We start from the raw sequence: 12,440 nt of genomic DNA on the forward strand, positions 1-12,440 counted from the left end.
TTGAAATCCCCGACTGGTCAATGCTGGGGCCAGGACCAGAAGGGTTGAACAGCCAGGGGCCCTCCACAAGGGATGCCAGAGCTGAGGGCCTGGGGCTCTGACTGGCCTGGAGGTGAGGCCAGGGCCTGTTTGGCCAAAGGTCCCGGGGGGACCACACCTGTAAGGGGGAAAGGCTCAGGGAGCTAGGCAGCCCAGAATGAAGGTGGAGTAGGCTGCCTGAGTGGAGGGATCCAGGTGGGGTTCAAACTGGAGGATTGTGGGGCCAGTGATGTTAACAACAGTGGATGCCATCTGAGAGGCTTGGGCTGCGGTGTAAGGGAGGAATGGAGCCACAGATAGCACCCCCTGGCATCGGGGCGAGAAATGGGCAGCCTCCCACCTAATTAATATATTAATTAATTATCAGCAAGGCGTGGCAAGTGAGAAGGCGGGCGGTGGGCCCAGAACAGGTGGGCAGGGCCTTGGCAGATGGGCCCCGAGTACGCCCCCTGTTACAATGCTTCTGGGGATAAGACTTCAACAGCATTTGTTCCCATGGGTATGGAGCAGGCACCAACAGGAACCAACCCTTGCTAGAGTCCAGGTGCATGGAAGGCTGCCTTTCCTGTGGAGCTCCTCATGTGTGAGGGAAATATCTGTTATAGGTACACACACACAGCCTGAAGGCTGTCACTACTGCCTCCCCAAATGGACTACAAACACTTCAGGTATATGTGCAGAAACTCAGATGTTTAAAGGCAAACCTCCATCAGCCAAGGCTGTCGTGACTGACAGGAGAGAGCAGACAATTGATTGCATTCCCCTTCACCACTTTCTCTGGTCCTGCTATGGGTAGCCTGCCACAGGAAGGATTTAAGGAAACTGATCCCAAAGCGGCTGATCAGTGCTCACTGGGAACCGTTACTCTTCTCAGCTCCATGCTGGTATCCCTGTGCTGTAATCGGATCTCACCTCACCAAGCCTCATGCTGTGACATGTTTATATGACCAGGGCCTTTCCCCTTCATTAGTACCAGGGTCATGAGAGGTCACAGGTCAGGCTCAAACTCGATGATTTCACTTTTAAACAAACCCATCACCTCCCCCCAACCTTCCCCTCAAAGAGCTTGTCACATAAATTTTCATTTAGTACCACTGTTTTTTCCTCAGCATGAACAAAAGGGATATTTCATCTGCTAAAACCAGAGAGTAGCTGCCTCTATTAATCCTAGAATATTTGTGTAGCTCTTGTCAGTGCCCAGCTCCTTCACTTAATTTACAGAGTGTCAATAAGAATCTCGGTAGAAATAAAGGTGGCGAGCGTTTTAAATACAGAGGCAATGCAATTCCCACCCGCACACACTGCAGCCTTCTTAAATTGGACCAGCTGAAACTCAGCAGTCCCAAGGTCCCAAACCGTCCAATATCATTCTCTCCATCACTTAAGTGTCCATGGCACAAGCACTTGGTTGATATGCAGCAATTTGGTAAACTCAAATATGCATGAATTTGGAGGGGGGGCGTTTCACAAAGAACAAGGAGCTATGCAACATTTTTAGCTTTATTTCACTTTAACTGGTTATGCATACTGGAACCCAAGAGTTTGAGCTAAAATTCAGGGGAGGGAAAGAAGGCAGGAAGGAAAGAAGGGAGGAGGGGAGGAAGGGCAAGCCAATCCTACTCTGGTTTTGTGAAGCTTCTGAAAGTTCTAACAATTTCCATTGAGAAACAGAGAATAAACAAAAAATAAAATCCCCACTGCTACAAATTCTCTCTTCTCTAGGAAACAGGGCAGAAGACTGCTGTGATTCTGCATCTCCTTCTTCTGAATTCCCTCTTCTTCTATTAGGAAATCCTGAACACTTGTGTTCCACCTTTTCAAATGTTCCAGGATAGGTGATTCATAATGCCTGCTTTGTTATGGCACCCGTTGCTGCTTACAGGGAAATTTCAAAGGCTACTGTACAGAGGAAAATAAATTATCCCCCACCGTATGTTGGGGCAGGTGATTTGGGCTGGGACTTTCAAAAGCAGCTTGGTGTTCAAGTCCTAGTGAAAGGTATGTTTCCTTGCCTCCTTTGAAAATCTTCATCTTTCAAAAGGTATTTGATGCAGTCAGCCACAGAACACTAGATTCAAATCCCATGATGGCTCACAAATGAAAATGTATTTGGTGGCTCTCATTTAGACCATAGTGGATATTAATTTATATCACAGAACAAAGGTCTGCATCTTTTGTGTATTCTAACCAGTATAATATAAAAGGACAGAACAGAGTATGATTCAAGACTTGGAGCACACTGATTCCATACAACAGTAGGTCAATTTTTACATGCTTTTAGTAGCCTTCTATCTTCAAAACATATATTTTAAAGATATGTTCTAATTTACTTTTTAATCACATTCTTTAGATTGTTGTCCCAGGCTAAATCTCCAGACATTTTTAATGGAAATATTTAATTAGGCAGGAGCTAAAAAATATGCCAATGAAACAGAACCTGAAAGGGCACAAAATTGATTTCTGTGGTAACTTGTCAATTTTTATCATACGTTACTGATCTTCTACTCTTTCTAGGCAATATATTGCCAACAGGAATGGATAGTCACCTATATCTAACACCTATATCTAAGCTGGCTAATGGCAACCACTGTAAAAATAAAATCCACACAAGAATAAACATAATAAAAATGATCTGATGTAATGTCAGACATACTAGCAATTTGGGGAATCCAATTTTATCCCCTGTTACATGGTTTGGATCACTGCCAGGCATGAAAAATCAAATACCATGTTCAGGACAGGTAGCTCTTTTCTGAAGCTCTTTTCTTCCAGCTTCAGTCTTTGTCTCCACTAGGGAATTTTAGGGAAAATTTCCTATGAATGCTCCTGCAAGGAATGATGGCAGTTGTGACAGTGCCACCTTGTGGGCACTGCATAGATCCCACATGAAAAGTTGGGGCAGAGGAAGCAGGCTAGAGCAGTGGTTCTCAATCTTCATGGGCTCCATCCTCCCCTCCATAATTTTTATGAATGTATATATTACAGTACTTACCACCTTCCAGAAGGGCCAGGCAGGGCAGGGGAATCAACCGGCCAGGGATAAGCCTAAGCCTATGCTTATTTCCTTAGACCATGTAGCACCCTTCAAAGAATCGGAACGTCACCCAGGTTGAGAATCACTGGGCTAAAGAGAGACATGGAAAGAGGCAGTTAGGAGTTTTCAGAGTCAGACACTGAATCCAATTTCATCCACAATGACACTGGATGGATTTAAAATTGAAACATAAGATGTCTTGCTTCTGGCAACAATTGTTTTTTGTTGTTGTTTTTTCAAATAGTGATGGAAGTACCAGAATTTATCAGTTTTGTCTGTACCAAAACACCTACCAATGATTCCATCAGATCTCCACTGGCAACTCTTCACTGAAAATAGGCTTTGTCTATAAATGGAAGTTAGACTCAGATCCTGGTCTATTACTAAGATAAACTCAAAAGGTTTAGAAACTAAATTGAACAGCTGACACTTCTGTTACTTACTCAAGGCTTTTTGATCCAGAAACCAGATGGAAATTTCACAAGAACATACTAATCTCCTCTAGGGCTCCCAGTGCTTCTAGATTTCAGAACATGAACATTTTCTTTGAAAAATTAAAGCACTTTTAACATTAGGAAAGGTTCAGCTATGACTTTTGGATAACAGTTCAGGCCAGTTCTAAGCTGCCAGGCTCTCATTCCTTCCCTGGAAGTACAAACACACGCCATCTCCATGTACTGTCACAAAACCCAGTAACAGAGAGTACCAATGTTTTAAAGGCCATTATTCTAAAAATAAAGGGTCCACTGGGTGCTGTCACTGTGGGGTCAGTTGGCATGGAAGATTTGGGGTCAGACACCTCTGATAATATAAAACACCAGAAATCTCCTCCTCTTTTTGTACATTCAGAACCTGAAATGGATCCAAACGATAAACAGGGGAATGATTAGTCATGAAGCTAGGGTTTCTTTTGTGCATTCAAAATACCAATCCAAGCCACACTGGCTGAGACGTTTCTATTGATTTGGGCAGAAGGGTACCCATTAGGTTTCTTTCAAAATAGCAGCCTTTGTGATTAAGAGGAAAATGTCCTGACTCATCATTTCTTTTTCCTAGGAAATTGATTATTTTGGTTCTCATGAAAATTGCAGTGGAGGTAGCCAGTCTCTATTCAAGTTTTCCCTGTCAGTCCAGTCGATTAGGTCCTAATTCCAACACACACACACACACACACACACTCTCTCTCTCTCTCTCTCTCTCTCTCTCTCTCTCTCTCCTTTTCCTATTTTGGCTTCTGCCAAGATTATTTTGCCAAGGCCTTTTGTCCTGGTTTTGCAATGAGGCCCAGAGGATATAAAAAGAGCAGCTTCCAGGTGAACAGAGCTTAACACAACTGTGGCTCAAGCTAGAGAAGGTTTAAGAGGAGCTCTAGTTCTTGAATATAGAAGAGGCCAAAAGGGTCCCTTTGTGTATTAGCAGGAAGAAGGTGCTGGCTGTGGTACACCTGGGCTGTCTGCAGCACTGGCACATTGCTACCGCATGAGCCAGCAGAGAAATCTGTCTCCAATGTACATCTGCTCTTGTGAGCTGGCCACCAGCTGGTATGCACAACATGGGCCAGCATCCAATGGAAAAAAGTAAGAGCTCCAGAGTGTATGCTGTCTTTGAGACTATAGGCAAGAGGAAGGACAAATCAGCATAAAGGCTGTCAAAATCAGACCCCTGGGTTAAGTACAGATAGTCAAAAATCCCGATGCTTAATCAATTTAGCCTTTGTGGGTTAATCTAAACTGCAGAGATTAAACTGAGAAACAACTGGACAGACATTCACTTTTGATTCAGGAAATACAACCACATGCCTACAGTGGATCAGGCCAGAAGCTGGGGGCCACTAGAGCATGGTTCTATGACATGTAGCCAGCAAGGGCTGTGTGTCCACTTCCTTTTCCTGCTGTTCCAGAGGTCTCTGGGATTTGCAGTCCAGAATCACAGCAGCAGGGCCCTCCAGGGTTGCTCACCACTTCCTCTTCCTGCTTCCAGGTGCTTCTGGGATTTGTAGGCCACAGCTGCAGCCAGCAGTAAGTTTTTGGCAGCTCTGTACTTTGGGAAAGGGAAACTTAAGCCCCCTCCCTGGCCCCAGACCCCAGCCAGGGTTTGCCAGGGGTGGGGGCAGTCCCTGCCTCAGTTAAGTCTGATACTACATTCAAACAGTTTTTATCTTATACCAGTTTCAGCCATTTTGAAACTGATTTATGTGCACTGAACATCTGTTCTGTTACAGGTTTAAACCAGTTGCTAATGACTTAAACCGATTAACGTGTAATTTATGTCCCTAGCCCTGGAGATTAACTGATCTGGAAACTAGGTTGATACTCAATGGTGATGTTTTTGCACCAAATAGTCCCTCCTGTAATTGGCAAAGAATCACTTGTTAGTTTGCTGGAGTAGCTGAATATAAACATTTTTTTTTCAAAACATACATTCAGATGCACAGGAGAATCATTAATGGCCCATCTCGGCTGTTTCAAATTAAATAGTTCCAAATGCTACACGTTGCTTTTTGGAAATGTCTGCATTTTTCCCATATGTCTTTGACCTATAAAATGAACATCCCTCAAAATTAAAAGATTACTGCCAACTGTTTTACATTGTTATTTCTCCTTGTTTAAACACTTTTTGTTTTTTGCCAAACTACTTTAGAAAATTGAAAATACAAACCTTGATTAAGAAAAGCACCTAAAACATGTGTTGAGTGGGACCTAGTACATGCTCACAATTAAGCACACTGTAACATGCAGCACTGATGAGAGATACCCTCCTGATCAGGGACCAAATTTATTTTCTCCCTCTTATTTAACTCCTGTGTTTTTCAAACCCTAACCTCTGGTTCTCCAGTAGTAATTATCTTCAGGTGAAATTTGGCTTGCAGATGCTGAGCTACCAAGTTGCAGCCATGAATTATGTATTACAGTGACTAAGTGTTTTATTCCTAGATAAAAGCTAAGAATTTTTATTACCATAGTTGGTCAAAGCTCACTGAAGTCAAAGGAAGTCATTCCTTCATTTCAGTGAGTTCTGGAGCACATCCCCAGTATCTGGGCAAAATTTTTCAACTGAATTTCCTATAACATTGAAATAGCAAATTTGTGTGGGTTTCACTGAACTGAGTTTTAAGAAACAATAAAGAAACCAAAACAGTTCATTGCAACTGATTTTTATTGGCTTGATTTTTTTGTTTGTTTGTTTAAAGTCACTTTTTGTTTTGAAATTTGCTTTAATAAGAAGCCTCTTAAAAAGCACAGATTTGCAGAAGTTGCCTAGGATGAAAGCATGCTACTCAGGCTGAGGCTGCATGGTTTCTGCCTTTTTCTCCTGGCTTGTATGAAATAAAGGCCTCACTTGCAGCCACCTCTATTTTGATGGTGGAAGTCAACTGCTCATATCTTTTCAGAAGGGTATAAACCCCTGCTGTTTTTAAGTTTTGTTAGAAAGCCAACATAGGTAAACAGTGCAAGAAAGTCCTTCTCAAAGGTAATCCCCTGCCAGTGATGCCATGTATGATGTTCAGACAAAGAACACTTGAGCAGGTGATCCTAAATAAAGGTGACAAATACATTCTACTTCTCCTTTATATCCATGGAAAGCAGAGACAAGTGCACTTGATGCACAGGCTGGCCCCTAGTTAGAACCTGGAAAAGTCATTTAGACTTCATGGAGTATCAGATGTAAGAAGCAGGTCTGCATAGTCCTCAAGTATTCAGCAAAAACCATAATGTAAACTCAATATGGAGAACATGCTTAGCTTAAATCTGGGAGCCCAACTGGGTTGAACACATGAGCTATGCACTTGTTGTGAGAAAAGGGCATCAAGCCAAGCATAAAATATTTTAGATTGGCTGGAGGCATGAAGTGCTTTAGTTTTTCCCGAGGGGAAAAAAAACACCTTACCTCCTTCTCCCCTTTGTTTGGGGTTTGAGATGCAGACTAAAGTAAAATCTTGGAGTACTGTCTACACATCTTCATGGCTTGCTGTCAGGCAACTAATCAAAGGAGACAGAGCAGAGTGCAGCTATGAAATGCAGTGTGCAGCTGGACAATCCACCAAGCACAACCCTGTCAGGTCAAAGAAAGAAAATCATGGTTTAATTCCAAAGCTACACACCAAGGTGTCATCAGTCCCCTGACAAAGTCTCTCTCAAACTGTGGGTATCTAAGTCTTGACAAGCAGATACTCACATCAATTCATGCTGATGTCATTGGTGTGCCCCACCTTCCAGATGTGTGCACAAGGGAAGGTTTGATTTTTTTGCAATCTGCTGACCAAAGGAAACTTGCCCAAGCTGAAAAGCTACAGGCAGGAAAAGGACTTTGAGCTCCTGAAGGTCTTTCAGGACTGCTGAACCCAAGAAAAGAAGCAGTGACACTTGCCCAGCCTGGGCAATAGAAAGTTCTGAGTTTTCACGTTGAACAAAATGCAATGCTACAAAGGTAACTGTCTTCAGAAAAGGGCTATTACTTCCTGACTGGAAGAAAAACCAAACCGCTAAGTTGTTGCTCATCCTAAAAACAGTGAATGCTGGGTTTTAGTTTTACATGCATGGGTTTCATTCACTGGGTGGCGGCGGGGGGTCAGGTTTTTTTTCAAGGCTAAGCTGTTTGTACATCTTAGTAATTTCACAACAAAAACAGATCACTAAATTCTCACAGAAATCAGCAAGTATTCCACTAAAAGTAAAGTATCAGCAGTAACGACAGCTAGGATTTCATAGACTGTAAGGACAGAAGGGACCATTTTGATCCACAGATGTAACCGTCTAAATGACAGACCAGAGAACTTCACCCATCAAACCCACAATTTCTGGCTGAGCTAGAACATACCTTTAAAAGACTCCCAACCAGTTGAAAGATGTCAGTCGCAAGAAACCCATCACATTCCCCAGATAAGCACTGCTAATGACTGCTCTAACTTGCTAAATATGTGCACCTTAGAAGTTGTCTGTCTTTGTCTAGCTTTCATTTCTAGCCACTGGATCTCGCCATATCTTTATCTGCTAGATTAAAAGAGTCCTCTGTGATCCTAGGTAAGTACTTTTATATTATGTATTCTAGCTATGTAACAATTATTACAAAATCAAAGTCACAGAGGAGAGAGAGAGATTTAGGATTCAAAGATATAGACTTCCTTAACCACTTTCTAAGGCTTTCAGAGATAGATGCATTACTATTGCATAACACCAATGAATGAGCAATGACATTTAAGACCAGACTGCATTCCCTGCTGCTCTCTCATTACCGGATTAAGTCATTGAGCATTGCTCATTAAGTCATTGAGCATTAGGAGCTTCCTTGCCCTTGCTACCTGTATCAGAAGTACTGTGCCTGGGGGAAAAACAGCTGTCCTTGGCCTTTGCTGCCTCTTGAGTCCTTGTGGATTGTGTCTAGATAGGCAGGGATTGAGGAATAGGCATTCTTCATTTCATTCCCCCAGTATGCTGACCAGGACAGCTAGCTGAGCAGCTACAGAGAAGAAAGGAAGTTGTACCAGGAAAAGGATTGGAATAAACTGTTGTTTGGAGCAAGGGAGAAACCTGGACCAGATTTTGCCTCAGATGGTCATAGTTCAATTGGTTGGGCAATGTACTGGCACTCTGCTTCTTGCATTGTGCAGAATATATGGTGCTGATCTAGCCAAAAAGGGACTGTGATCTTCACAGTGGGGGGTGGGGAGCTCTAAATACTCCTGTAAAACAGATAGTAAATAATAACAGGCATCAAAGGTAACTTCACTCACCTACAACCTGTACATGCATGTGCATGCGCGCGCACGCACACACACACACACACACACACAGAGTCTCCCCCCATCATCTTAATCTTACCAACCACCAATGGAAATAATATTACATAAGAGAAAACAACAATACTTCCAGCAAGCCTACTAAGACTGATCGTATAAGAATTCACCAGCAGGGCCTGGGAAAGGTGAAATGATGAAGTAAAATTTGGACACCTTTAAAACAGGAATAACTAGATCCTATGTTAGCAGGGATCCTACATTGCTTTTCTCATCTACACAACAGAAGTCTAGAGCCTGACTCTTACTGATGTTGAACCAAGTTCCTTATCAGAATGTCTACAGCAGTTGTTGTAAAACACCAGCCATGGTGGCACTTAAGGCAATTGTCCAGCAGGCACAGAAAGGAGCCAGAAGCTGTGGGGGAAATCAAATGGCCCACACTCTTGTGAATTTTACTTTGAATCCTTCTTGACTTAACAGCTTCACTTCTGGTTCTCAGTCAGTTCCCAGACTCCTGGTTTGCTTTTTTTCACAGCTTTTGGCCTCTCGAGGCCCAAACATATGATTATCTCTGATCAGGTTCAGTTTCCCAAACAGCTCCCACCCCCAAGCTCCAGTTTGCTAAGCAAAAATTCAAGTTTTGGAACCTGATGAAAATGCTAAGCTATGAATCTAGTATGTTCATTAATAGCATTGGGCTGAGAGTTCAATAAGAACAGCTCATCTTTCAGGTAAGACAAAATCTTTATGAATGCATTGACATGAGTGATCAAATCACATGCTTCTCCTCTCAAGTTCCTTCTAGGTGCAACAGGAGTGGGATGCTTTACTTGCAGTTCTGTACTTTCTATTGTTACAGTCCCTTCCTAGAAGCTCTGTCAGAGTGTACGGCTGAGCTTGGTTTATGTACTCAACAACCACCTTTTGAATAACTCTGAAGCAATCCTTTTCAACTTTTTTGGAACAGAACTTGCTTATATCCTGTTCCAAAATCAATACTTTGGTTCCTCCTGTCCTGCCCATGGTAATGTTATAAGAAATGTGAAAAGTTAAAATCAGAACTTTTTTTTATTTTAGAAAATGAAATGTTTTCACTGACACAATATATATATAAAGAATTCTGTTTTACATGAAGTTTCAATTTTTTGTTCCATTTTTGGAACAAGAACATTTCAAAATTTGCAGAGTCTTTTGTGAAACAAACCAAAAAAATCAAATTCCCACACAGTTTTACTGAGAAATGTACATTTTGTATATGCATTGAAAACAAACTCAGAAATCTGCACAAAAATAGACCCCAGTGAATAGGAATCTGCCAAACTTAGGGAGAAAGAAGCTACCAACATATGTGGGAAACAGAATTAAAAGGAAAGAAAAGAGGAGAAAAAAAAGCAGAGAGAGGTTTGAAGCTAGAGTTGTGCCAGTCAAGAGGGATTTGGCCGGATGATGTTTTTACTGAATGTAAATGTTGTAAGATATACTTTGATTAATTCTAGTAGACTGCACCAAAGTCATACTTACAACTCCCAGTACATTAATTAATGAGAAGAGGCGGACAGTGACTCATGCTGGAAGCAGCCCAACAATAAAAAGAGGAATCTTAGTCCTCATGCAATTGAAAATGTCCCCAGATCAACACACAGTGCTGGGAGAAAGGTCAGGATGATGATGATAGCAGTAAGGAAAAAGGCTCTTTGATGAAGAACTGTTCCCAAGGAAGGCTGGCACAAGTGCTTGGCACTGCGCACACAAAGAGCAAGGCCAAGAGTTGGCCACTCAGAGGTTTGATTGACTTGCTGGGGTTTATTTATTTATTCTTTGTGGGTTTTGCTCTTGTATGAGGAACTAACTGAAATAGCACTGGAGCTTCACTGCACACAGCCTGAGATGTGGATGGGCCCAGGATTTTGCAAACAGTTTTGGCATTCAACTACCCTGGAGTTGGTCTGGTGGTCTGGCTCCTTATATCTTCCTCCCCCTCTCCTTCCTGTCTCTGGTAGGGCTGCTGTTCATTTTTCGCCTTCCCTCAGTTACAGCCTGATCCTATGCCACTGATGTCACCAAGAGTTCAATGAGAGCACAGTAGAGCCCTTGTAGAGAAGGTGTTGGAAAGATTTCAGTGAGGTTTGGATCAGGACCTAGGGACATGGTAGAGCAGTTAATTTCTCTTTTTTTAATGTCGAAGTGAGGATATAGCTTGGTACCTACGGCAAGACCCTTCTTCCTTGTCTCACAGGAGAGAGACAGGACCCACATTGGCATGAGAGAGGTCGAAGAGCGAGGGCAGAAGGGAAATTAGAGACCTGTTTTGTTATGCTGCAAAGTGAGGGGTGAAACAGCAAACTGCTCTCACACACTTAAGACGTAAGATGCTGTCATCATAGACCCCAGCAGTCTAGCAACATTTTGTAAGGAAGTTCAAAAAATCAATGGGAGGAAAAAAACCTGTCCTCTGATAAAGGCTGGATTCCAACTCCCCCCCCGAGTGATGGAGACTAGATCCTCATTGTCCTGTAAAATAACAGAGAGTAGAGTCCAGCTGCCTCAAAGGGGATAAAGTTTAACTTTAGATGTCAAATATTCTCCAAACTCAGCCCTCATCCGTTCCAAATTCTTTGGCCCAGCCATTCCCCAGCAACTCAGGAAAAAAACCACCAGATTAATTTCCAGTCTGTAGCATTGCTCTATCAATGGGACATGGCCTGCTTAGCTTTAGAAGCCAATTTTGGCTGAAGTGTTGCAGCCCTTAGGAGAAGAGGTTCTAAACAACAAATTGAGAAAGACTTCCATGAAAGCCATAGAGAATTCAACAGCTCGTAAGTGGTGTCACTGTAAATTGTTTGCCTCGGACCTCCTGTTAAACGGACTCCATATATAAAACAAAGAATATTGGGAGACTTTGGAAATCTTCATCTGAGGCTAAAACGTGCAGGCATATGCACTGCATACAAATGAAACTGCTTATATTTGATCCTACAGCTTTTTAATACAATGTAGCAAATTCCCAGGGAAGGCATTCGATTCCCATGGAGAGGAAGGTGCTGGTGGTTTGGGTGGGAGGGGGAACTGAGAGTTATTCAATCTCATTTCTCATTTCCTTCTCTTTAATACAAAAGTCAAATGAGTGTGGTCCTAACCTAATCCTCCATGGAGATTAAACAAAAATTAAAACCATAATAAACGTTGCTGCAGGGCACGATTTAAAGACTCTTATTCCAGGCAAGCACAGCACAGAATATTGCATGAAGGTCGCACCTGAAGTTATCTAAATTTTTCTAAAGAGGATCAGAGATTCTGTGTTCAGATGTCACTCTCAGCCACTTCACTGTGAGATGCTTTCCCACCTCTCCCAGAAGTTAACTCACTCACAAAATCACGCACAAAAACAAGTCACGTGGGTTTTATTTTTAACAAAAATTAGAGCCAATTCTGAAACATCTCCCTTGGGGCCACAGGAGAGAAACAAAGGGAGCTAGCTCCTTGCCTGGTGCTTATGTGGTCACTAGTGCAGAAGGCTTTATTCTTCCATAGTCATTTTTAACTCTCTGGGAAACTAACAGAATCCGAAATCTGAGCCGCAGCCTCAGATTAACAACATTTTTCTTCTCCATGTCAAAACTACTGAGACTC

At 42.4% G+C, this 12,440-nt stretch overlaps 1 long non-coding RNA gene across 1 annotated transcript in view; it reads left to right on the forward strand.

Moving 5' to 3' along the window:
- The window catches only part of LOC109301771, a 24,509-nt gene extending 15,554 nt beyond the window's left edge, over positions 1-8,955 (forward strand). The window contains exons 2-3 of the long non-coding RNA XR_002098618.1: positions 8,728-8,733; positions 8,944-8,955. This is a non-coding gene — a long non-coding RNA (uncharacterized LOC109301771). The remainder of the gene's footprint in view (positions 1-8,727; positions 8,734-8,943) is intronic.
- The last annotated feature ends 3,485 nt before the right edge of the window (positions 8,956-12,440 follow it).

Source organism: Gavialis gangeticus, unplaced genomic scaffold (genome assembly GCF_001723915.1).
Source record: "Gavialis gangeticus isolate Ggan-Ray unplaced genomic scaffold, GavGan_comp1, whole genome shotgun sequence".
NCBI classification, from domain to species: domain Eukaryota; kingdom Metazoa; phylum Chordata; order Crocodylia; family Gavialidae; genus Gavialis; species Gavialis gangeticus.